General features: G+C 41.1%; 1 long non-coding RNA gene across 3 annotated transcripts in view; it reads right to left on the bottom strand.

Annotated features, from left to right (window-relative positions):
- Window positions 1-4,856: 4,856 nt before the first annotated feature.
- LOC138989371 (uncharacterized) overlaps window positions 4,857-26,883 on the bottom strand; it is a 38,934-nt gene continuing 16,907 nt past the window's right edge. For 2 of the 3 annotated variants that reach the window (XR_011465562.1, XR_011465564.1), the window contains 2 exons: window positions 9,043-9,188; window positions 4,857-8,196 (listed from right to left, as the gene is read on the bottom strand). This is a non-coding gene — a long non-coding RNA (uncharacterized lncRNA). The remainder of the gene's footprint in view (window positions 8,197-9,042; window positions 9,189-26,883) is intronic. The other variant, XR_011465563.1, reaches the window with a different exon arrangement.

Genomic DNA, 26,883 nt, shown 5'->3' with positions numbered 1-26,883 from the left:
GCTTTTGAACTGTGGTGTTGGAGAAGACTCTTGAGAGTCTCTTGGACTGCAAGGAGATCCAACCAGTCCATCCTAAAGAAGATCAGTCCTGGGTGTTCATTGGAAGGACTGATGTTCAAGTTGAAACTCCAATACTTTGGCCACCTGATGTGAAGAGCTGACTCATTTGAAAAGACCCTGATGCTGGGAAAGATTGAAGGCAGGAGGAAAAGGGGTTGACAGAGGATGAGATGGTTGGATGGCATCACCAACTCAATGAACTTGAGTTTGGGTAAACTCCAGGAGTTGGTAATGCACAAGGAGGCCTGGTGTGCTGCAGTCCATGGGGTCGCAAAGAGTCGGACACGACTGAGTGACTGAACTGAACTGAACTGTACCTACCAGGCTCCTACAGCCATGAAATTTTCCAGGCAAGATTACTGGAATGGTTGCCATTTCTTTCTCCAGGCTATCTTCCCAACCCAGGGATTGAACCCTACATCTTCTGCATTGCAGGAGGAGGGGTGACCTTTCCCTATTTGGAATAAGTTTGTTGTTTCATGTCCAGTTCTAACTGTTGCTTCTTGACCTGCATACGGATTTCTCAGGAGGCAGGTAAAGTGGTCTTGTATTCCCATCTCGTCAAGAATTTTCCAGTTTGTTGTGATCCACACAGTCAAAATCTTTGGCATAGTCAATAAAGCAGAAGTAGATGTTTTTCCGGAACTCTCTTGCTTTTTCGATGATCCAATGAATGTTGGCAATTTGATCTCTGGTTCTTCTGCCTTTTCTAAATCCAGCTTGAACATCTGTAAGTTCATGGTTCATGTACTGTTGAATCATGGCTTGGAGAATTTTGAGCATTACTTTGCTAGTGCATGAGATGAGTGCAATTTTGCAGTAGTTTGAATGTTCTTTGGCAATTCAAACTAGCACACAATTGCACTCATCTCAATTCTTCACATAAGAAACTCAAAGGATCAATTATCTAAAAGTAACACTGAAGCCACAGAAATATTCAAATATAACATTATCTTGGAAGGAGGAAAAAACTAAAAATCCAGACACAGTAAAAGATTGTTAAGTTTAGTTCTGTGTGTGTGTGTGTGTGTTAATATAGCAAATGGAACAAAAGCAATGATCAAAACTTAAAAAAAAAAAGCATTTAAATTCTTCCCTGGAAAAATTTAAATCTGCAAATAAAAATGCTTTACCTATTTTCATGTGAATAAAAGCAGAGATCAATATCTAGATGCAGCTTTGTGAAATTTATAAATCTCAAGGCAAAAGGTCCACACTGAGAGTATTCAAGCAGAAAAGTCAATTTTCATACAAATTAAAAAAAATAATCCTTATCTCAGACTTTTTCCTTATAATGAACATCAGATGTAAATAAGACTAACATTTGCAGAGGTTTAAAGGGGAAAGGTCATAACCCAGATATCTAGACTGAAGAAGATTTCCTTTTTCTGTAAAGGCAAAAGTAAACAGTCAAGGCTTTAAAAAGTAGCTCATTTCAATGCCATTTCTAAAAAATAAAAAAAACCCAAAGAAATCCAAAACTGAATATGTATTAAAACTGAATATGTATTACAAAACTTGGGAACATGGAAATTATGACAGATAAGTTAGAAAACACTCAGATCTATTTTTTAGATTCTAATAAGTATTAAAAATATTGCTGAAAACATAGTGAATATATTTTTAAATGTTTCTGAAAATGAAAGCAGCCCTCCCATCTCGCTCTCTCTTTCTCTCATACACACACACTTCTAAAATCCAAGATTATTACAACCAAAGTTAAAAAGTAGATGGAGAAGAAGAGCAAGAAAACAAAAAACTGCTAATTTAAAATTTTTATGTAAAGAAGCATCAAAAGAAACTGTGTTTACTTGGCAATAATAATTAAACAAATACATCGATTCAAGTAAATGCTTTAAGATTTAAAAAACTTAACTAATTAAAAACATATTGTGGTGGATTCATTTCGATATTTGGCAAAACTAATACAATATTGTAAAGTTTAAAAATAAAATCAAATAATAAAAAAAAAAGAATGAAAAAAAACATATGTATACACATATCTAGTTACTAAATGTAAAAACATTAAAAATAGTTTTTGTCTAATCCAAGGTCATGAAGATTCTTGCGCACATGGAACATTGATGTGCCATCCAAGAGTTTCTAAAAGACAGGGTAGAGTCTGTCTGAATCTCAGAGTGCTTGGGAGATTACATTTCCCAGAGGAACAGGGAAGGTCAATTGTCCATTTAAGATTTTCGCCACCTTTGAAAGCTACAGGGAATAGGAGATAGAGAAGCAAGCTCGAGCTAGAGGTAAGAAGTAGATTTGCCCAGTCTTTCCCGGCTGGAGACAGTAATCCACCAGGCTTTCCAATCCTCGCAGAGTCCTGCCTGACAAACGGAAGGAGCAGAGACAGGCTGAGTCTTATTAAAAATGCAGGTGTATAAAAAAATAAATAAATAAACTTTAATCCTAAAAAAAACAACAAAAAAAATGCAGATGTGTAATTGGAAGTGCAGGGAAAGAGAGGGAGAGACAGAGAGAGAGAGAGGAGCAAAAGCAAGCACTGAAGAGGTAATGGCCAAAAAATTCGCCTAGATTGATAAAATACATCAATTCACCAATTCAAGAAACCCAAATAGTTCAGCATTTAAAAAAGAAAGAAAGAAAGAAAAAGAAAATCATCCTTTGGTACATTGTAGGAAAACTGCTAAAACTTAGCAGATGAAGTTAAAGTTTTCTTTCAGAAGTAAATATATATCCTTATATATCATTATTTTTAGCTGTTTTTTAAGTTTTAAGTTTTGGTCATGCCTCGAGACATGTGGGATCTTAGTTCCCTGGCCAAGAATCGAACCCGCAACCTCTGCTTTGAAAGTGCAGATTCTTAACCACTGGATCACTAGGGAAGACCCCATATATATCATTATTAAGAGAAAACCTTAAGTTATCTTAAAACTAGTTATTCATCATTAGAAATTAAGAAAATAATGCCAAAATAAACAAGACTTAAAGGAGAATGCTTCTAATAAACATAAAGGCCAAAATTAAATTATCAGTGTGGGAGAAACATACACATAGTCAATAGGTACATGGAAAGATGCTCAATATCACTAATCATTAAAAAACTGAAAATCAAAACCATACTGAGATATTTTATCTCACCCCTTTTAGAATGGCTATTATTAAAATGACAAGAAATAGTGTTGGCAAGGATATGAAGAAAAGGGAACTCTTGTGCACTGCTGGTGGGAATATAAATTGGTCCAGTGACCATGGACAGCAGTACAGAGTTTCCTCAAAAAATTAAAAATAGAACTATCATATGATCCAGCAATTTCATTCTGGGTATTTACCTGAGGAAATGAAATCTCTGCCTAAAAACGATATCTGTACCCCATGTTTACAATAGCCAAGATGTGGAAACGATCCAAGGGTCCACTGACAGGTGAATGGGTAAAGCAAATGTGATATATACACAGAACAAAATCTTATTCAGTCACAAAAAAAGCCCAGGAAATCTTGACGTTTGCAACAACATAGATGAGCCTTGAGGCCATTATTCTGAGCGAAGCCAATCAGATAGAGAAATACAGATACTATAAAATCTCTCATTTACAGAATCTAAAATAAAACAAACAAACAAAAGATCTTATAGACACAGAGAACAGATTTGTGGTTGCCAGGAAAGGGTCAGGGTCAGGTTGGGGGTGGCATGGGTCAGATTATTGAAGAGGATCAAACGGTACAAGATCTGTTATTAGAGAAGTGAGTGAGTGCTGGAGGTGTAATACACAATGACCCCACGGACTGTAGCCCACCAGGCTCCTCTCTTCATGGAATTCTCCAGGAAAGAATATTGGTGTGTGTACCATTCCCTTCCCCACGGCATCTTCCTGACCCAGGGATCGAACCTGGGTCTCCTGCATTGCAGGTGGATTCTTTATCATGTGAACCACCAGGGAAGCCTGGGAACCAGAATATGCCATCCCCAAATTTATTCTTCGGTAGAGGAATTACTTTGAGCTAAAGGCCACTGAGAATCAGCAGATACAGGAAAAGCTCTAACAGCAGAGTACAGGTTTCCCTTTGGAAAGGAAAATTCCGTTTGTAGCGATGTGTCCCTCTCTTGCACCAGCTGAGGAGGCACTGAGAAATCGGCCTCACAAACCTCACTAAGCACCCCTTGCTAAACCATTCTTTTCCTGGTCTGCTTCCCACAAAGTGCCTCTCCTGCTCTGAAGCTCCCAGACCCCTTTTCAGGGTTTGGTACTTAAACCTGAGTTCTAACCAGCGCTTAGGATGACTGAGTGCTCCTGTATGCACATGCAGGACACCTGTGTTAATACACTTCTGATGGTTCTTCTCTTATTAACCTGCCTTTGGCCAGTCTCTTATAGAGGCCCCAGCAGGAGACCTAGGTACAGGAACAGATTTTCCTCCCTAACATCCAGAAGGGCTTCCCAGGTGGCTCAGTGGTTAAGAACCTGCCTGCCAATGCAGGAGACTCAAGAGACATGGGTTTGATCCCTGGATCAGGAAGATCCCCTGGAGAAGGAAATGGCAACCCACTCCGGTATTCTCGCCTGGAAAATCCCATGTGCAGAGGAGCCTGGCAGGCTACGGTCCTTGGGGTCACAAAGAGTCAGACCCCAGGAGACATGACTAAGAGAAGGAGTGTGCAGCATGACATCAGGAAAGGGGAAACAGTTGAATTGGTAGATTAATAAATCTGAAATCTAGTTACTTGAATAAGAGGAAATCAAAAAAGATATGCATTCACTTTAAAATTTTACTTTTTGGACTAAATAAATTTTATTCAAATTAAAATATATAAGTGGGGGCATGAAAAAAACGATGAGATTACAGACTGAGAAGAAACTGCAAAAATAAGGGTAACTTTAAAAATACACTTTCTATAAATAAATTTGATATTTTTATGAAAAGGGCAATTTTCTGGCCAAGTATAAATGATAGAACTTTTTAAAAAGCAGAAAACTTGGCTTTTTTGCCAATTGCTCTTGGCATGTTACTGAGAAGATTATTCAGAATATATGAAATTTTCAAGTTAAGGTGGTTTCATATAAAATACTTTATATAATACCACACATACACATAAACATATACAATTATGTATAAATCTCAATACATCTTTATGAATTAGACTCACTTGATACTAAAGCTTGAAAAGCACCAAAACCATGCATGCAGCTAAAAAAAAAACATGTGAGACACTCACACATGAATATAAGTGCAAAAATTCTAAATGAAATTTTAACAGATCAATTTCAGTGCCAAATAAAGATGAGAACATATCATAATCAAATAGAATTATTCTGAGAACACAAGGATCAGTCTATGCTAAGAAATCTATCAATTTAACCTCTAGTACAACTTACACGATGATCTCTGCAAATACTGAAAATGCATTCAGAAAATTGATAGTTTAAAAAAATAGACTTTTTAGAGCCATTTTGAGTATGCAAAAATATTAAGTCAAAAATACAGAGAGATTCCATATACTCTTGACCACAATTTCCTCTTTTATTAGTAGATTGCATTCAGTTGGTACATTTGTTACAAGTGATGAGCTGATATTGACACATCATCATTAGCTGAAGTCCATAGTTTACATTAGGGTGTAAAGTTTGTGTTGTGCCTTCTATGGGTTGTGACAAGCGTATAATGATATATATCCGCCATTACTGTATCACAGAAGGCTGAGCGCCAAAGAATCGATGCTTTCAAACTGGTGCTGAAGAAGACTCTGAGAGTCCCTTGGACTGCAAATAGGTCAAACCAGTCAATCCTAAAGGAAATCAACCCTGAATATTCATTGGAAGGACTGATGCTGAAGCTGGAGCTCCAATACTTTGGTCACCTGATGCGAAGAACCAACTCATTTGTGAAGACTCTGATGCTGGGGAAGGTTGAAGGCAGGAGAAGGGGATGACAGAGGATGAGAAGGTTGGATGGCATCACTGACTGGACGGACATGAGTTTGAACAAACTCCGGGAGATGGTGAAGGACAGGGAAGCCTGGCATGCTACAGTCCACGGGAGTCGCAAAGATTTGGACACGATTTAGCGACTGAACAACAACAACAAATATCATGCAGGTGACTTTGCTGCACTAAAAATTCAAAAGTCCTTGATCTTTTCACTAGCTCCATAGTTTTGAATTGTTCAGAATGCCATATATTAGAGAGGGTAGCAGAATACGCCACTCCAAAATATGACTGTAGGGATTCAGGACACAATACTCTGAAATATACTCTTGGGCTCATTGATTAGTTTAAGCTGGAGGCATTTGAAAAATAGCAAATACAGGAAGAGGCTTTCTCTGAACTCCCCTTATCTGCCTAGAGACAGAGTCTCCAAAGGAGTGCAGTTGTCAAATCCCCTTCGTCGACCGGGGAAAATTGACTCTTGCCACAGGAGAGGAGGTTAGAGGTCAACATCACACCCAGACAAACCTTGTCACCAACTGTCATGGCTGTCTACTATTCTAGACGCCCCCATCATCTTTCCTAAAATTTATTTATTATTCCCTAAAAGGCCTGCATCTCCCTTTCTCTTACCCTATTAAGACAGTATTTAATCCTGGATTCTAAGTCACCTTAGGGAGTTCTGCATTTGCCCTGGTATTTCCCAAGTCTGTACGAACTAGACATGTTAACACCCTTCTGTTTGTTTTCCTCTTGTTAACCTGTTTTCTATTACAAGAGTCTCAACTCAGGACTCAGAAGGGTAGAAAGAAATTATTATTGTTTTCTCCTACAATAGGAATCAAAAAGATGTAGCTATTTCAGATTGATTTCTTTCAATTAGTGATGTGTTTTTAAGTTTCCCCCATGTCTTTTCATGGCTTACAGCACATTTCTTTTTACTGCTGATAAATATTGCCGTGTGTGTGTGTGCGTGTGTGTGTGTGTGCTTAGTCATGTCTGACTGTTTGTGATCCCATAGACTATATAGCCCACCAAGCACCTCTGTCTGTAGGATTTTCAGGCAAGAATACTGGAGTGGGTTGCCATTTCCTACTCCAATAGCATTGTCTGGATGCACCATAATTTTTATGCATTCACCTATTGAAGGACATCTAGTTTGCTTCCAAATTTGTGCTGTTAAAATTAAAACCACTATAAACTTTTCCTGTGCAAGTTTTGGTCTGAAAGTAAGTTTTCAAATCATTTGGATAAATATCAAGGAGGGTGATTATTTGATCACATAAGAGTACATTTAGTTTTATAAGAAGCTGTCAGGCTGATTTTCAAAATTGCTCTACCATTCTGCATTCCTACCAGCAATGAATAAGAGCTCCTGTTGCTCCACTTCCCCACCAGCATCTGGTGTTGTCATTGTTTGGGATTTTGCCCATTTTTTAACAGATGTATAGTGGTATTTCCTTGTTTTAATTTCTAGCTCCCTATTGATGTTGAGCATCTTTTCATAAACTTATTTGCTATCTCTCTCCATATATTATTTGGTTAAGGTATCTGTTCAGATCTTTTGCCTATTGTGAGTTTTTTGTTTTCTTATTGTTGAGCCTTAAAAGCTCTTTGTATATTTTAGATACAAGTCCTTTATCCAATATGTGTTTTGAAAAAACCTTCACCAGCCTGTGGCTTGCTCTTTTATTCTTTTAACAGTGTAATTTTCAATTTTTTTAATTTTAAATAAAGTCATACTTATCCCTTTTTTAAAAAAAATTATTGATTATGCTTTTGGACCCAAGAAGTTATCAGTAAATCCAAAGTCACTTATATTTTCTCCTATGTTATATTCTTGAAGTTTTACAAGGTATGTTTTTTTTTTAATTAAAAAAAATAGAATCTTTGAATTAGTCAGCATCCCCTCTAGATTTTTCAAATAGAGAATTTAATGAAGAGACAACTTCAGGAAACATAAAGGGTTTGTGAGGCACCTAGAGATAGTGAGCACAGTAGGCTATTGCCACGGAAGGGTTGGTGCTGGAGCCTCACACTGGCACTTCACTATTATTGTGAACACAACTAGAACTCAGCTACTACTATCGATTTCATGCCTAGGCAGGGAGAAAAGCAGAGGGTGAAATATCCTTACTTCTTCTTGTTATCCTCCAATGTCATGTCAGTGATGCTAGTTGGCCAAACCCACTGGAAGGCAGCCAGCAAGGGAGGCAGGGGACAGTGGTCTGCAGAGGTCATCCATCTGGTGGCACAGAGGAGAGCACAGATAGGGGGAAATTCATGTGGGAGAGGGCACAAGATGAATAATGGGCACGAGATGAATAATGGCCACAAGCTCCTTGTGTAATTTAAACATCAGCATGTCATACTGTAGACCATTATCATTGACCAGGGTTTGAAGCTGAGTTCTGGCACTTGGCAGCTATGTGATCAAGGACTGGTTAGTTAACATTTCTGTCTCCTCTTTAAAAAATTGAAGAATAGTTACTGTAAAATGTGATCTAAGTCACAGATGTCACATCTCTGTTTTTTTTTTTTATGCTTAATTGGAGACAAAGACAGGCTTCGCAGCTGGTACAGTGGTAGAGAATCCGCCTGTCAAGGCAGGAGACATAAGAAATGTGGGTTCGATCCCTGGGTCAGGAAGATCCCCTGGAGGAGGGCATGGCAACCAACTCCAGTACTCTTGCCTAGAGAATCCCGTGGACAGAGAAGCCTGGTGGGTTACAGTCCATGGGGTCACAGAGTCAGACGTGACTGAAGTGACTTAACATGCACACACAGAAGTAGTGATAAGTAGTCAATATGCTAGCTTCTGCTAGCATATTATTATTTGAATCTCTGTTATTAGAGAGAGAGGAGAAGCAGGCAGCATCGTCAGAAATGAAAGCATTGTTTTTCAACACAGGACAGAATCTTTGTATGAAACTAACAGCCAAAGACACAAGTGGGTAAGGAAATATTAATACATCCTCACCAAAACCAAGAGCCAGTGAAGGATGCTTGCTGCCACCGTTACCATTTAGGGTTCCAGAAATTTTAGTCAACATAGTAAGATATATAACATTGGGAGAAACAAGAAATTTACCTTTTTACTGGGCTTCCCCGGTAGCTTAGCTGGTGAAGAATCTGCCTGCAATGCAGGAGACCCCATTTCGATTCCTGGGTCAGGAAGATCTGCTGGAGAAGGGATAGGCTACCCACTCCAGTATTCTGGCCTGGAGAATTCCATGACTGTATTTAAAAAATAAGAAATTTACCTTTTTATTACTTTAAGATAATAATGGCTGCATGCCCAGAAAGACTCTCGACCTTCAAATTTAAAAATGAAGTGGCTAGACACATAATGAATTTCTAACAATAAATGGCTTTTCTAAAATCCAAGAAAAAACCTAAGTATAATATTTAATGGAAATAATTTCCCATTTATAATGAGAACACAAAATATTAAGTACTGAAATAGCTTTATAAAAATTTTGAAAAAAAATGTGAAGGTAGCCTAAAAATCTGATAGCTACATTAAAAAGAATCTGTTAAATAAAAATCACCCCATTCTCTATATGGGAAGGTGTCAGTTCTTCCCAAATTCATTTATACATTCAATGCAATTGCATTTAAATTTCCAGTGGGATTTATTCTGAAACACATTCAAGTAAAGCTAAGATTTATCTGGAAGAATAAATTCATGAGCAGACCTGAGAAAAGTTAAAACAGAAACAAAATAAAAAAAGATTAACTTGTGATATTTGCCATACTAGATATAGAAACATAATTTAATATTAATATAATCAAAACAGGTGGTGGTGGCCCAGAAAAGATGATCAGAATAAAATAATGAAATAGAAACTCCCCAAACAGAATAAGTATGTTAATATGAAGTAAATGTAGATATATGTTTTGATACCTTATCCCTAATAAATATTAGATTAAAGATTTAAATGTGAAAAATTAGCCATGATAAAATTCCTGGAAGAATATGTAGCAGAATATTTGTGTATCTCAGAGCGAAAAAATAAAGTCCTTTTAAGTGTAAAAGCAATATGAAATAGTCACAGCAGAAGGTTGATATGACTGCATGAAAATAAAAGCTTTTATATTTCAAAAGTCAGCCCCTTTCTGCTTTTCCTAATAACTGCTGCTGATTATGGGGTTTGTGCTTCTAGGTTTGAACTGGGGCAGTGTTAGAAAGCATGTTATCTCACAGATGGTTTACTGTGTAGATAGCTTCTAGCATGACTTTTCTGGAGTGAGACACAGGATTTCGTAGCCACATTTCCACGGTGCACTGATGTATTAAGTCATTGAAACCGTCTCCCCAAACTCCAATCCGGACAGGACTCTGTGTCTCAGGTCTCAGCACACCACCCTTGGAACACAGGGAGACCTGAGTTCCAGAAGCAGGTGGGACTGGGCTGGTCAAAGAAGGGGTAGCAGGCACTCCTCTTATCCCCATTTTGTAGAGTAGGAATATTGCTCTGTCACAAACCAACATTCACTTTTTTCTGTATGAGATTCATGTGTTTCTTACCCATAGAAATTAGAGATTAGCTGGGCAAACTTTTCTGCGTGGTTTCCAAGACTGTGTGATCATTTATAAAACAGCTAAATTACACTCAATCTTAATTTATATTTCAGTAAGGACATGAGAGATTTATGTCTGAATATTAAACATAAGACAGTTCATCCCATCATGATTTCCATTCAAACATTTTTCATAAACAAGAATAGTAACAACAACAGCAACAAAACACTGATATCTTAATAGTCATTTGTGTGTGTGCATGCTAAGTCACTCCAGTCAGGTCCAACTCTTTGCCACCCTATGGACTATAGCCTGCCAGGTTCCTCTGTCCATGGGATTCTCCAGGAAAGAATACTGGAGTGGGTTGCCATGCCCTCCTCCAGGGGATCTTCCCCACCCAGGGACTGAACCCACATCTCCTGCATTTCCTGCATTGGCAGGTGGATTATTTACCACTTCCTTGGAGAAGGAAATGGCAACCCACTCCAGTATTCTTGCCTGGAGAATCCCATGGACGGAGGAGCCTGGTGGGCTACAGTCCACGGGTCACGAAGAGTCGGACATGACTGAGCGACTTCACTTTCACTTTCTTTACCACTCGTGCCACCTGGGAAGCCCAGTAGTCCATTTAGCTTTCATTTAATGTCATTTGTAAAGTTAGGCAACACAGACCCACAATATGCATTTCCCAGTTCCCAGAACAACACAGATAATTGTGGAAAGGCTGAAGGCCAGAGCAGAAAAGCCACATCTTTGTGGTCAGACCTGTTGAGGGATGTTGCCATTGCCAGCACTAAAGAACTGTATGACCTTGGGCAACATTCTGGCAGCTCCTTGTGTTACAGTCTCACCAAGCAGTAGGACTTGCTGCCAGCCATGGTCCAGAACTAGATTCTTCAAGGTCACTCACGCTGGCTTCAGTGCCTCGTGAAGTCAGCCGTGGTGATGTTGCCATTGCTTTTGGTTCTTCGTCTCGTTATGAGTCATGTTGTCTCTCCAGTAGTTACCAGCCAGCCCATGCTCTCTGTTTTCCCCTGTTCAGATCCTAAGGGGAGACGGTCTAGCAGTCTGAGAGTCACTCTTGGAGCCTCAGCAACTCTCAGCAATGCTTTTTGAGCAGACACTTGGGGTGCAGTCCAGGCTACTCTGAAGGTCACTGGCCACCTGATATATTGGCTACCCTTGGGTCACATCCTGGCCACCCCTATCTCAAGGGCTGCTTAATGCTACTTCCTTCAACATGCTGTGGAGGGTGGGGTTTTCCTTGGAAGAGGACGGTGGGCAACATGCCCATTACAGCAGAGCTGTAATCCTCCTAAAAACCACAGTGAGCATTTGCAAAGCACGTACAATGTGTCAGATGTTGCAGTCAACATTTAACATGCCAAAGGTCCGTCTAGTCAAGGCTGTGGTTTTTCCTGTGGTCATGTATGGATGTGAGAGTTGGACTGTGAAGAAAGCTGAGCACCGAAGAATTGATGCTTTTGAACTGTGGTTTGGAGAAGACTCTTGAGAGTCCCTTGGACTGCAGGAGATCCAACCAGTCCATTCTGAAGGAGATCAGCCCTGGGATTTCTTTGGAAGGACTGATGCTAAAGCTGAAATTCCAGTACTTTGGCCACCTCATGTGAAGAGTTGACTCATTGGAAAAGACTCTGATGCTGGGAGGGATTGGGGGCAGGAGGAGAAGGGGATGATAGAGGATGAGATGGCTGGATGGCATCACTGACTCGATGGATGTGAGTCTGAGTGAACTCTGGGAGTTGGTGGACAGGGAGGCCTGGTGTGCTGTGGTTCATGGGGTTGCAAAGAGTTGGACACGACTGAGCGACTGAACTGAACTGAATTCACTAGAGTCTCACAGCCAGAGTATGAGGGAGGTAAGGGTATCATTATTAGTATTTACCATTTTACAGATAAAGAGCTTACAGTGGTAAACGACTTGCTCAAAATGTTTAGTCCAGCAAGGTGTAGAGTCTTTTGGCTTCTAACGACTGTGCTCTTAGTTATTAAACTATATTGTATGGAATGATATCTCTTTCTGAGCCTCTGTTTCCTCATCTATAAAATGGGAACTACTTTGCAAGGTTGTCTTTAGATTTACAAGCAACACATGTAATGCATTTATCTCAGTAAATGACATACAGTAAAAACACCTTTTGAAAACCTGTGTAAGCATTGCTCTGGTTCTTAGAACTGGAAGCTCTAATGAGAGCAATGGACTCTGACTCAGCAGTTTATTTAACCAAACATGAGCTGTTTACATCTCTCATTCCCTCCAGTTTCCTTTTTGCTTTGGTTAAACTGAAGGTTTTCATTTAATGTAAGATTTAGAGGTTTCTGTCTTAGCACTTCCTAAGGCTGGCTACTTTTATCTACTCTTATTTTTATTTCAAAATCTAGATTTATCTGTAATTCCAACTATTGACATTAATGTTGCTTTTTTCTTCCACTTCACTGAGTGGGAGTAGAGGAGTAGGCACCGAATTACTGCTTATGTTACATCTACTTTAATTTATGGTAGCACATCAGTCTTCCTGTGTATCTGAAACATTTTTAAATTAAAATTTAATCTGTTAAAAATTGTGGCACTATATATATATAACATATATCATTTAAACCATCTTGAAGTGTACAGTTCAGTGGCATTAAGTACATTCACACTACTGTAAAACAGCCATTCATCTCCAGACTTTTTCATCTTCCTAAACTGAAACTCTGTCTCCATCAAACAATAAGTCATCATCCCCTCCTCCCCAGCCCCTGGCAGCACAATTCTTTCTGTTTCTGCCAACTACCTACTCTAGGTGCCCCATCTAAGTGAAATCATACAGCATCTGTCCGTGTTTTGGACTAGCCTATTTTGCTTAGCATAATTCTTCAAAATTCATCCATGCTGTAGCATGTGCCAGAATGTTCTTCTTCGTAAGGCTGAATAGTATTCCATGGTGTGTGTGTATGCACATGTACATAGTATACATGTGCTGCTGCTGCTGCTGCTAAGTCGCTTCAGTCGTGTCTGACTCTGTGCGACCCCATAGACGGCAGCTCACCAGGCTCCGCCGTCCCTGGGATTCTCCAGGCAAGATCACTGGAGTGGGTTGCCATTTCCTTCTCCAATGCATGAAAGTGAAAAGTGAAAGTGAAGTCACTCAGTTGTGTCCGACTCTTAGAGACCACATGGACTGAAGCCCACCAGGCCCCTCCATCCAAGGAATTTTCCAGGCAAGAGTACTGGAGTGGGTGCCATCGCCTTCTCCGTATACATGTACATGTGCACATATACCTTCAGTTCATCTATTCATCCATCAGTGGATATTTGGATCACGTCTACCTTTTGTTCACTCTGAATAATGCTCTCATGAAGGAGGATGCACAAATATCTCTTTGAAACGCCACCTTCAAATGTTTTGAGTACTTATCCAGAAGTGGAATTCTGGATCTCACAGTAATTGTATGTTTCATTTTGGAGGCATGATCATGCTGTTTTCCATAGCAGCTATACCACTTCCATTCACATCAACAGGGCACAAGGATTCCAATTTCTCCACATTCTTGCCAACACTTGTTATTTCCTGGTGTTTGTTTTATTTTCAAACGTTTATTTGAGCATTCTTATACATGGTTATCAATCCATCAAGCAATCTTCACCAAATTAGAAAAAGTGCTCACGCAGCTCATTCCTCCAGGGATAGAGACATGAGTGAAGTTTCAAATTGAATAGCACTGCTAAATATTTTCAACTTTGAGAACATTTGGACCATAAAGAAGGCTGAGTGCTGAAGAATTGATGCTTCTGAATTGTGGTGTTGGAGAAGACTCTTGGACTGAAAGGAGATCAAACCAGTCAATCCTAAATGCAATCAACACTGAATATTCATTGGAAAGACTGATGCTGAAGCTGAAGCTCCAATACTTTGGCCACCTGATGTGAAGAACTGACTCATTGGAAAAGACCCTGATGCTGGGAAAGATTGAGGGCAGGAGAAGGAGCCTCAGGGGATGAGATAGTTGGATATGAACATCGACTCAGTGGACAAGAGTTTGAGCAAACTCTGGGAGGTAGTGAAGGACAGGGAAGCCTGGGGTGTTGCAGCCCATGGGGTAGCAAAGAGTCAGAGACAACTGAGCAACTGAACAACAACAACAGCAACAACTGGATTTTACGACTGGCGGTGTAGTTTTTTTTAAGTTCTCTTCATTGCTGGTCCCACTCAGCTAGAAAGGGATGCAGTAAAATAGTTGAAGACCTCAGTAATATTGGTTGAGATGAATTCAACTATCCTTTCAAATGTGCAGTGGAAAAGTATAGCTAGGACGTGGAAGCAACCTGGATGTCCGTCAGCAGACAAATGGATAAAAACGTTGTGGTACATATACACAATGGAGTATTACTCAGGTATAAAAAAGAATGCATTTGAGGTAGTTCTAATGAGGTGGATGAAGCTGGAGCCTATTACACAGAGTGAAGTAAGTCAGAAGGAAAAACACCAGTACAGTATATTAACACATATATATGGAATTTAGAAAGATGGTAATGAAGACCCTATATACAAGATAGCAAAAGAGACTCAGATGTAAAGAACAGACTTTTGGACTCTGTGGCAGAAGGTGCGGGTAGGATGATTTGAGAGAATAGCATTGAAACATGTAATATTACCGTATGTGAAATAGATGACCAGTCCAATTTTGATGCATGAAACCGGGCACTCAAAGCCAGTGCACTGGGACGACCCAGGGGGATGGGATGGGGAGGGAGGTGGGAGAGGGGTTCAGGATGGGGGACACATGTATACCCATGGCTGATTCATGTCAATGCATGGCAAAAACCACCACAGTATTGTAAAGTAATTAGCCAATTAAAATAAATAAATTTTTTTAAAAAAGGATTACAAACCGCTTGGAAACCCAGTGTCAACCCCTTATCCGTTAACTAGGAAGTAGAGTCCCTCCTGGCCTCATTGTCATCTCTCAATCAAAGAGTTCATGGCTCAGAAAAGTTGAGTGGGACAGCCCTTAATTTGTGTTTGTCTATGACACTTACAACTTGGAAGGCTTGTACCTATTTTATTTTCTTACCAAATCTTGAGCTTCTCAAGGGAAGATTTCATCTATATTTGATCCCTCATAATTACCCACAGTGTTTTACATATAAACATTCACAAGCTGTTTAGTTTTAAATTGTGGGATATTGACCAACTGGCCTGAGCCTCTACAACTTCCTGGTCATTTCTGAAAAGTTGCCCACTGCCTCTTTGGAGGGCCCCCCTACCCCTGCGGGAGGAGTTGTTGGTTTGCACTTTGGCGCCCTCTAGAGGAGAGCCCTGCATAGACCCTCTAGTATTGTTTTAGCTTGATTTTAAAATAAAGGAGCAAGCCCAGTTCTGTCTTGGAATTGTCAGGGGAGTGTGTAATTTCTTCGGTTCTGTCTCGCCACATCAAAAATTCGAAGCGACGGACGGACCAGTGTTACAGCTTGGTTACAGCTCACTTTTATTTGGCAAGCAAAGGAAAATACATCCTTGAGGCGTCAGAGCTGGCCCACCCATAAGAAGAGAAGCGAAGAGAAGAGAGAGGCTTAATTTTGGCTCCTTTTTAAATGTTTTTTTCTCCTCCCCTTGATCCTGCTCTATGAAAATTGGGCTAGCCAGAAGGGCTGGTTTGTTTCCCCTGAGGTTCTCACTCCAGTCCTTGGACCTTCGTTTGTTCTATTTTCACAGGCTTTTTCCTTTCTTTGTCTTTTAGCCACACTATTTTGAACTCCTTCTTCCTATTCTAACTACCTAACAGAATGCATTAGGAACTAGAACAGAAGCCTACTGCCTCTCCCATAGCAGGCTTGGTTAAGGCCCTGAGATATCCCCACACATGTGCTAATAAGAAAATGTGGCTCCCAGGCGCCTGTGAAAGTGGTCAGTAAATTCTCTTTTGTGAATTGTTGCTTCTCCTTCCTCTTATTTGTCTCTGGGTGTTGTTTCACTATTTTATGAGTCTGAATGCAATTAGTTACAATTAAAATCCGAATTCTCTAAGCGTATTTGCAGTACAATTTCATCAGAGGCAATAAAAAATAAAGAAGTTATAATGACTTTATTACTTATGTGTGTCAAATTTAGGGAGGCTGTAATAAAGTGAAGACTCTTCAGAGCATCCATACAACATGCAGAATCTGCAGGGGGTTGAAAGTCCCCGAATCTTAAGTTCATTTCACCTAACCTGCCACACTCTGTATAAATATGAGTCAGGACAATTTTCTAGGTAAGAATGCCTCCAGGGTCTTTCTTGAGCGAAGATCTTATTCCACACTTTTCTAGGAGAAGGAGGGGTTGGTGTCTGACAAAAACGACTCCCAAACTGGTTGTTACCTTTCTGTCTCCATTTCTGGGCTATCACTGTTTATTCCATCTATTTGTATTCCAGATGCCAAATGAATATGAGACATCTGTCTGAGATCTAGTAACATATTTCCACTGGGTTCATGGGCATAGGAATCTATATTTAGCATTTGTTGTTGTTCAGTGGCTAAATTGTGTCGGACTCTGTGACCCCATGGGCTGCAGCACCCCAGGCTTCCCTGTCCTTCACTATCTCCCAAAGTTTGCTCAAACTCATGTCCATTGAGTTGAGGATGCCATCTAACCATCTCATCCTCTGCTTCCTCCTTCTCCTCCTGCCCTCAATTTTTCCCAGCATCAGGGTGTTTTCCAATGAGTCAGTTCTTCACATCAGGTGGCCAAAGTATTGGAGCTTCAGTTTCGGCATCAGTCCTTCCAAAGAGTATTTGGGGTTGATTTCCTTTAAGCTTGACTGGTTTGATCTCCTTGCAGTCCAAGGGACTTTCAAGAGTCTTCTCCAGCACCACAATTCAAAAACATCAATTCTTCAGTGCTCAGCCTTCTTTATGGTCCAGCTCTCACATCTGTATATAACTACTGGAAAAAACCATAGTTTGACTATACAGACCTTTGTCAGCAAAGTGATGTCTCTGCTTTTTAATATGCTGCCTAGGTTTGTCATAGCTTTTCTCCCAAGGAGCAAGTGTCTTTTAATTTAATGTTCAGCATTACTGACACTGAAGACTTACTCTCTCCAGAGATGGTTTCCCCTTGTAAATTCTCAGCTTTCTCCCATCTGTTCTCTCTCCTTCCCTTTGTAACCTCACTTAGTCCTCTTGTTACTCCCTCCCTCCCACTCTTTTCTGCTCAAATTTTATTGAAAGCCTCATAATGAGGACAAATACAAGAGAATATTGTTACAAGTCCAAGTTCATACTACTACCAAGAAGATGGTAGACTAGTGTCCCAGAGGACTCATCTCACCCAAGTTAGAATTCATACTTCATTTTTACTTAAAAAATGAGGGTTGTGATTGTTTATTGCAAACTATTTGGTGTCATAATTCTTTTTTGCATCTGTCCACGTAGGTCAGGACATGAAGTTCCTATTGCCTCCCAAAAAGACAAATGTTATTCTCTGTTCTGCAACTTTTCATCTGTATATGAATGGAAACGTGTTACACCTTTAAAGGTCAGAGCCTTGAAAATGATCTATTATATTTTAGGCTATAGGTAACATTCCAAAATCACTGCAGATGGTGACTGCAGCCATGAAACTAAAAGACGCTTACACCTTGGAAGGAAAGTTATGACCAACCTAGATAGCCTATTGAAAAGCAGAGACATTACTTTGCCAACAAAGGTTCGTCTAGTCAAGGCTATGGTTTTGCCTGTGGTCATATATGGATGTGAGAGTTGGACTGTGAAGAAAGCTGAGCACCGAAGAATTGATGCTTTTGAACTGTGGTGTTGGAGAAGACTCTTGAGAGTCCCTTGGATGGCAAGGAGATCCAACCAGTCCATTCTAAAGGAGATCAGCCCTGGGATTTCTTTGGAAGGAATGATGCTAAAGCTGAAACTCCAGTACTTTGGCCACCTCATGCAAAGAGTTGACTCATTGGAAAAGACTCTGAGGCTGGGAGGGATTGGGGGAAGGAGGAGAAGGGGATGACAGGGGATGAGATGGCTGGATGACATCACCGACTCGATAGACGTGAGTTTGAGTGAACTCCAGGAGATGATGATGGACAGGGAGGCCTGGCGTGCTGCAATTCATGGGGTCGCAAAGAGTCAGACACAACTGAGCAACTGAACTGAACTGAACTGAGTTAATCCAGTGACTGGTATCTTTATAACAAAAGGGAAATTTGGACACAGAAACAAACGGGGAGAAGGTCATGTAACAGCCGAGGCAGAGATTGCAGTGATATATCTACAAGCCAAGAAACGTCAACAATTTTTGGTAATTACCACAAGCTGGAAGCGTGACACAGAACAGATTTTCCTTCAAGGTCTATAGAAGGAACCAACACTTTGGACACATTCATTTAGGACTTCTAGACTCCAGGACTGTGGGACAATATATTTTTGTTGCTGTGAGCTGCCTGGTTTGTGGCAATTTGTTACGGCAGACCTCAGAAACTAATATGCCCAGTCTGTACGATCACCTTCCAGTAGTGTTCCTTGCCTCCAAACACCCCATATCCTCCTGTCTTTGATCATCTTGGCATCCTGCATGTTGCTTTCAAGGATGTGTCATGGCCAGTCAGAGAGAACTCAGCCATGGGAAGTGAGCCATGAATTTGGAAAGGAGATTCTGAGACTGGAAAGTGGTGATCATCTATACCACTGGGTGCTTGGAGAAATCTTGGAGTGGTCATGGATCACAGGTTTTCACTCAGACATGCAACGGGAGACTCAAAGGACAGAGAAGCCACTGCTGCCGCGCGGGTGAGGCACACACAGCCTCACCGAGGCCTCTGTGCTGGGGCCACTACTGCACTTACAGGGAGGAAGCTGAGGCTCTGCGGGGTGAAGCTGCTAAGCTGGTCAGGTCCAGCCTCAGAATTTGAACCCTAGAGGAGCAAGCTTATTTATGTTTATTTTTCCTGGCCCTACCTTGCTACTTTCTTGTCTGAGAGTCTCTTTTCTCCCCTGCACCTGATCAAAACCTGTTCATCATTCAAAATCCTGTTTAAATTTAATTTTACCTGCTATAATTTCTCCCAAGCACCTCATCCAAAAGAGATCTGAAGTAGCTCCACTGCATAAAAATTAATGATCTACAAACCACTCTATTTGGCACAATTGAGCACTTCCTGAGTTATTCTTCAATTATTGTCTTGATCACTTTGCATTTTTTCTTTGCAGTTAGTTATTTTTTTTCCAAAATTGTTGTGAGCTCTTTGGACAGAGTCCATAGCTGATACTTCTTTGGATGCCTAGCAGGTCTCAGAACAATGCCTTGCACGATGGTGCTCCATAAACTCAGACGTCTTGGTTCTCAGTACAACCATCTGTTCTGGGCTTGTTAACCCTGGGACATGGAATGGACCCCTTAGATGTCCCCAGTCTTGGTCCCCTTGCTGTTGACATAAAGAGTTTGACCTGAAAAGTTTCAGTTTCCTCCAGGCCTACTAGGCTAGGACACTGCTCCTTTGGCTCAGAGCCACGGTAGGAAGATGGGATGTGGGCTGCTTCTGATCCCATTCCCCAGCACATGGGGCCTCAGTAAGTTTCACTTGAGCCAGATTCACCAGATTGGTTGGGCCGCGGTCATGACCTTGCTGCTGGGAGGAAATGAAGGACAGGTGTGATGCTGGCGGTCTCTCTGTGTGGCCTCAGGTGTCTGCTCAACATTCTGTCTAAGACACAGGCAGGAAAACGCCAGATGCCAGCTGGATGGATCTGTCTTCCCACACATGCCCAGAAAGACTGCCAAAATGTTAACACAGGAGTCGTGGTCCATGGTGTTCTGCGGAATCATGCTCTGAATGGTAATAGTAGTAAATGCATCTGACCTTGTTCAAAATATGTTCTTGGGAAACAGGAGACATATATAGACATAGACATAGATGTGGTGTGTGTGTGTGTGTGTGTGTGTGTGTGTGTGTGTGTTGAGGGGTGTTGGCATGAAAACTTAGAGAGTGGATCTGAAGCTCTGCTTTACCTTTTCTTATTGAAATAACAACCCCCCCTACCCCATTATAATCTTATGAATGCTTCTCAGTGTCAGTTCATAAAAACTTCAGGTTCTACAGATGAGTGGTTTTGGGGGCAACTGAAGTTTTACAAGCTGGCAGACAAGGTTTTAAAAGTTTAAAGCATAAGTTTGTAAATCCAGATGCTGATGGTTTGTGATGGTTTAGGAAGTGAGACCATTCCCTTGCTGGGAGTAGCATCTCCCTTTACTGAACTGCATTAAAACCCCTCAGCCAATCATACATGCCAGTGAAAACCATCTAGACACGCTGAGAACAGATTTCTCAGTTCTGGCTGTGGTTAACAACATCTGGTAGTGCCCCATATGACACCACAGCCAGAAAAATTTGAGGGGAGAGGACAATGGGAACTTTGTCCTTAAAGAAGGATCATGAGAGTTGGCAATCATGCATAATTACAGGTAGAATTCTATTAAAAAAACAAGTAACAGGAGGTGGTTAATTAATTTTTGTGGGGACTAACTTTATTTGATGCTAATTTTACTGAGACCAATTCCTTCCTGGTCTCTAGAGAAGTAAATGTGAATGTGTGGCACACACTCATCGTTTGTGCTGTTAGCAAAAGAATCCAAACTTTATGTCTTTGTTTCAGAGACAATTACTGTCAATATTACTATTTCACAGCAATTTTTATAACAGTTATATGATCACTTATTTGCAAATGTCTTAAAAAGGGGGGCAACAAAGGAACAGGTGAAGATTTGAAGAGTGTATTTCTAACTTTAATTACAGGGCTTCTTCGGTGGCTAAGAATCCATCCTCCAGTGCATGAGATGTAGGTTCGACTTTGGGTTGGGAAGCTCCTATGGAGGAGGAAATGGCAACCCTCTCCAGTACTCTTGCCTGGAGAATCCCATGGACAGAGGAGCCTGGTGGGCTATAGTCCATGGGGTTGCAAAAGAATCAGACACAACTTGGCGACTAAACAACCAACTTTAAATGCATGTTGTATTTACAATTCAAAAGGAATACTTGACCTATTTTTTTGCATGTATTCAACGGGAGGCCACATTATTTTAGGCAGTGATTTTAACCAGGGATGATTTGACCCCTACTCATTTTCAGGGAACATTTGGTAGTGTCTGGGGACATTTTTATTGTCTCCACTGTGGAGGGTCCTACTGACATTTGGGGGTAAAAGCCAGGGTGCTGCTGAGCTCGCAGGACACACTCAGGACGCTCCCCCACACCAAAAATAACCTGGCCCTAAATGTCAGAAGTGATGAGATTGAGAAGCTCTGCTCTAAGGAAAGTTTCTCTTTGATGATAACCTACCATTAACCTTTGAGCCCCACTTTGCCCAAAACAACTGAGGAATCATTCCCTGCAAGTTAACTTCAGAAAATTCATTTCTTTAATTTCTATTGTTAATGCAGAACAGAGAAGTTATATCCAGCCCGAGTGTGATTCATTACTTTAGCACCACCTGATGGCATAGTGGACAATCCACGTATTGCTTCCCTCTGTCTGCCTTTCTGACATTTTGTGGGAACCACGATTAATCTTTAAAGATATTCCCAGGAAGCACCAGTGGTAAAGAATCAGCTTGCCTATGCAGGAGACATAAGAGATGAGGGTTTGATCCCTGGATCAGGAAGATCCTGATCTTCCCAATCGGGAAGGCATGGCAACCCATTTCCGTATTCCCACAGACAGAGGAGCCTGGTGAGCTACAGTCCACAGGGTCCCAGAGAGTCAGAAACCACTGAAGATACTTGGCAAGCATGCAAAGATGTTTCAGTGGTGGCCAGCTTTTATTCTGAAGGATGCTACCACTTGGAAGCAAGGAAAAGGACAAAGGAGGAAGGGAAAAAAGAAAAGAAAAACAAAAGCTATGCTTTCATTTTAAAACGTCTCCAAAGCTTGATGGGGCTAGTAAAGGACATCATTAATTATCCCAATAGCCGAAAAGATAATGCAAATGCTACTAACACAGCTAGCTATCAAGTATTATGAGGGCATCTGAGAGCACTAGAGGCTGGTGACATAACACGGTTTTCCAGGGCAATCCCACTGTTCTCATCAGCTTCCCCTCTGGTCCTGCCCTCCTCTTGGAAGAAGTCCTGAAGTCTCTGACACAGCACTTGAGCACAATAAACCCAAATGTCATGCTCGTCATTTGGCAGGATTTGATTGCTTTGCCGTTGCATGCTAGTATTTAGAGACTATGTTGCTTCCTGGAGCCTCTCTCTTACCAGGGGGCGGGGGGCACTGAGCTAAGGGGGCTGATGGATGCTGAAGAGAAGGAAGATGTCACCTGACGTCTGATGCTCTGGGAGCCGGGAGGAGTGCTCCCCTTAGGAAAAGCGGTCCTTCCTTCCCAGCTCCTAGAAGGATCCCATTCCAGACTTCTGATAAGCCCCATTTCCTAACAGTGTGAGGTTAACAAACCTCCTTATTTTTGGCAGGACGAGTACATGGAAAGGAGAAAAATCTATCTGAGACAGCCCAGTTTAGAGGCTTTAATTGCTTATGTGACAATGAAGACGAAAGCCCCCTCCTTTGGAAGCAGAAGGCTGCAGCCCTATCATCCCCAATCTGGCAGCTCTTCCTCAATTACATAAACAAGAAGGAAATTAAAATCGGACGGATTAAATAAGGCGGGTGAACTGGTACTTATTTCCTGACTAGAAATTACCATTTTTGCTCTTTTGAATTGATAATTATCAGCACCGTAGCTTATTCACTTGTGTAATGAGGTCCTTTTCCTTTTAATTAAAATTGAGATGCTTTATATTCTTTGCCTTCCCTTAAGAAAATCTTTCAAGGGTTGAAGTCCCTGATATTGGAAAGCTTTAATTACAGCCTAGAAAGAGCAGAGTGGAAAGAGCCGGAGGGGGGTTGTGGCTCTTCATTTTCCATAAATGTAATCATGGGGGAAACTCAGGCGTGCATCGTGCTAAGTCACTTCAGTCGTGTCTGACTCTTTGTGACCCCATGGACTGGAGCCCACCAGGCTCCTCCGTCCATGGGATGCTCCAGGCAAGAATCCTGGAGTGGGTTGCCATTTCCTCCTCCAGGGGATCTTCCCAACCCAGGGATCGAACCCCACATCTCCTGCATTGGCAGGAGGGTTCTTTACCACTGGTGCCACCTGGGAAGCCCAAGAACCCAGGCAGATCAGTGAATTTGTCAATTTTCCAAAGATTATGTTTATTGGAAGTTGGAAAGCACTCCTGGGGAGCCATGCCTGTAAGGCTGGTTTCCCATCCTTTGCCTCCTCTGTCTGATTTCAGAACCCCAGCAGATCTTCACCAAATTTCACATTTTGTTCTGAAAATGTACATAAAGATTGTCATAAAAAAACAAGCCACGACAGACACCCAGACTTGCACCTGTCTCCCACCAGTGGGAAATGTGTTTATATTAAAATAAGGTCCTGCATCAGTCAGGGTTCTCCAGAGAAACAGAACCAAGAGGAGATAGATAGATGATAGAGATATTTTAATTTACATTCTTAAAAGCTTAAAAGAGGGCTGCCCTGGTGGCTCAGTGGTTACGAATCCACTTGCTAATGCAGGAGACACGAGTTTTTGATCCCTGGTCTGGGAAAATCTCACATGCTGTGGAGTAGTTAGGCCCATGCGCCACAAACTATTGAACCTGTGCTCTAGAGCCAGCCAGGGACAGCTGCTGAGCACACGCACCCTCGAGCCTGTGGTCCTCAACAAGAGAGGACGCCTCAGTGAGAAGTATGCGCACCCCAAATAGAGGGTAGCCCCGCACTCACCGCAGCTAGAGAAAAGCCCCCACAGCAGTGAAGACCCAGCACAGCCAAAAATAAATAAAATTAAAAAAAAATTTTTAAGGAGGTATATTTTAAGAAATTGGTTTATGCAATGTCAGGGCTAGCAAACTGAAACTCTGTAAGTTGGATTGGCAGCTGAGAAAGTCAGGCAGTCTTGGAGGCAGACTTGCCTCTTCCGTGGCATATCTCAGTTTTTGTTCTTAAGGATCTTTAACTAATTGGACGAAGCCCAAATATCTTACTGAGGGCAATCCGCTTTACTTAAAATCAAGTGATTGCAGATGTTCACGTCAACTGAAAATACCTTCACAGTAACACTCAGATTCATATTTGATTAAATACTTGCTGTGCTTAGTCACTTCAGTCATGTCCAACTCCTTGTGACCCCATGGACTGTAGCCCTCCAGGCTCCTCTGTCCATGTGATTCTCCAGACAAGAATACTGGAGTGGGTTGTCATGTTCCTCCAGGGGATCTTCACAACTCAGTGATTGAACACGAGTCTCTGATGTCTCCTGAACTGGTAGACAGATTCTTTACCACTAGCACCGCTTGGGAAGCCCCTCGGACTATATAGCATGCAGTAAATATTTTTAATATCACAAGAGAACACAATGTCAGTCAATTTGAATCTTAAACCATTTTCTAGCAATTACCATTTTAAAAAATTCACTCCAGAAAAATATTAAATCTGAATAGACCAAGTAAAGGAAAGTTGGTTAATATTCTTGGAATAGTAACCAGCTGCATCTCCACTGGACATAAGTTACTTGTTTTTCCCTTAAATTTATTTTTTAATGGAAGAAAATTGTTTTACAATGCTGTGTTGGTTTCTGCCATTTAACAATGTGAATCAGACATAATTATACATATATTCCCTCCCTCTTGAGCTACCCTTCCCTCCTCCCATCCCACCCCTCCAGGTCATTGCAGAGCACCAGGCTGAGCTCCCTATTGTATATACAACTTCTCACTAGTTATCTGCTTTGCACATGGTGGTGTATAAATGCCATAGCTCCTGTCTCTGTCTTTCCCAGCTTCTCTGTCACCCCTGTGTCCACAGTCTGTTCTCGACATCTGCACCTCCATTCCTTCCCTGCAATTAGGCTCATCAATACCATTTTTCTAGATTCCATACATATGTGTTAATATATGGTATTTGTTTTTCTGTTTCTGACTTACTTCAGTCTGTATAACAGGCTCCAGTTTCATCCACCTCACTACCATTGACTCAAATGCATTCCTTTTGTATGGCTGACTAATATTCCATTAGTCCACATCTTCCTTATCCATTCATCTGTCAATGGACGTCTAGGTTGCTTCCATCTCCTGGATATTGTTAAATAGTGCTGCAAAGGGCATGACTTATTTGAGTTTCTATTATAGATAAGAAGCAATTGCATTATAGTCTATTTTCTGCAACTTATGGAACTGCAAAATAGCTCAAAGATGTTCAAAAGCAGAGCCAGGGCAGTTGGGTGCCCTGGACAGCAGAATCACTCATCTGTTCGTCCATTTCTAAGTCTTTCATAATGTTCCTTGACTATCTAAGCTACATTTTACTGTTAACCTTCTTTAAATGTTGACTTGGGGATAACTTTGTTTTTTGATGTTGGTGATTGCCTAGCTTAATAAAATTTTTGATTTTCTTATTTTTATTTGAAATAAGAAATCAGTTGAACAAGTGCATTGATATCAGATAAGTCTATGGGAAGTCAAATCATACCTTTTGGCAACCCACCAGTTTAGCTCAATTGCTTGCAAAATGCTTTATGCAAGATGTATTGAGACAGCTTCAGCTAAATAAACCATCTTCTTTTCGGACAACATAAGGTTTCAAACCAACATTTAAACAAAATACAGTTGACCTTGAACAGCACAAGTATGAACTGCATGGGTCTACCTACATGCAGATTTTTTTCAACAGTGAATACTACAGTACTACAGGATAATCTGTTAGTTGAACTCATGATTGAGAAACTGGATCTGGAGGAACCTCGGATATGGATGGCCAATTATAAGTTACAATGTGGTTTGAACAGCATGGAAGGCTGGTGCCCCTAAACCCCTGCATGATTGAAGGGTTAATGGTAAGACTTTTTCCCAACATTTAAAATACAGCCTTTCTCCCAGCCCATCTTACTCTCAAATCAAGCCTTTGTTACTCTTGAAGTAGAACTGAATGTCCACATGTGAGAGCATTCCCCATGGATTAGAGTTCCGTATTAAGAATCTCATCTTTTATGAAATGGAAACATTCCTTGATTGCCATGGCAAAGTCATTAGCTCTGCTATTTGCCTCATGCTTTCTAGGGAAAAGTGGCTGAGGCCAGATATCTGAGACTGCAGGATCCAGGGCCTGAGACAGAGGAGGTTGGAAGGACAGGTACCCCCACTGAGGAATGGTCCATCAGAGAACCAAGAGCATCACCCAAGGAAATGGGGCCTGGGATTTGAGACAGTTCACAAGGAGAAAGCAGGGACTCTGGAAAGAGACAGGTAGATGCTCAGGACAGCACTCATCTCTGCGTCTGTTCCCAGAATGATCAAAGATCGACAGAGTGGTCCAATTCCCTATTTCGAATGCCAAAGACAAAGAAGGAG

Source organism: Bos mutus, chromosome 1 (assembly GCF_027580195.1).
Source record: "Bos mutus isolate GX-2022 chromosome 1, NWIPB_WYAK_1.1, whole genome shotgun sequence".
Taxonomy (NCBI): Eukaryota; Metazoa; Chordata; class Mammalia; order Artiodactyla; family Bovidae; genus Bos; species Bos mutus.
The sequence above is the reverse complement of the archived record's forward strand: the minus strand, read 5'-3'. Positions and strand labels throughout refer to the sequence as shown.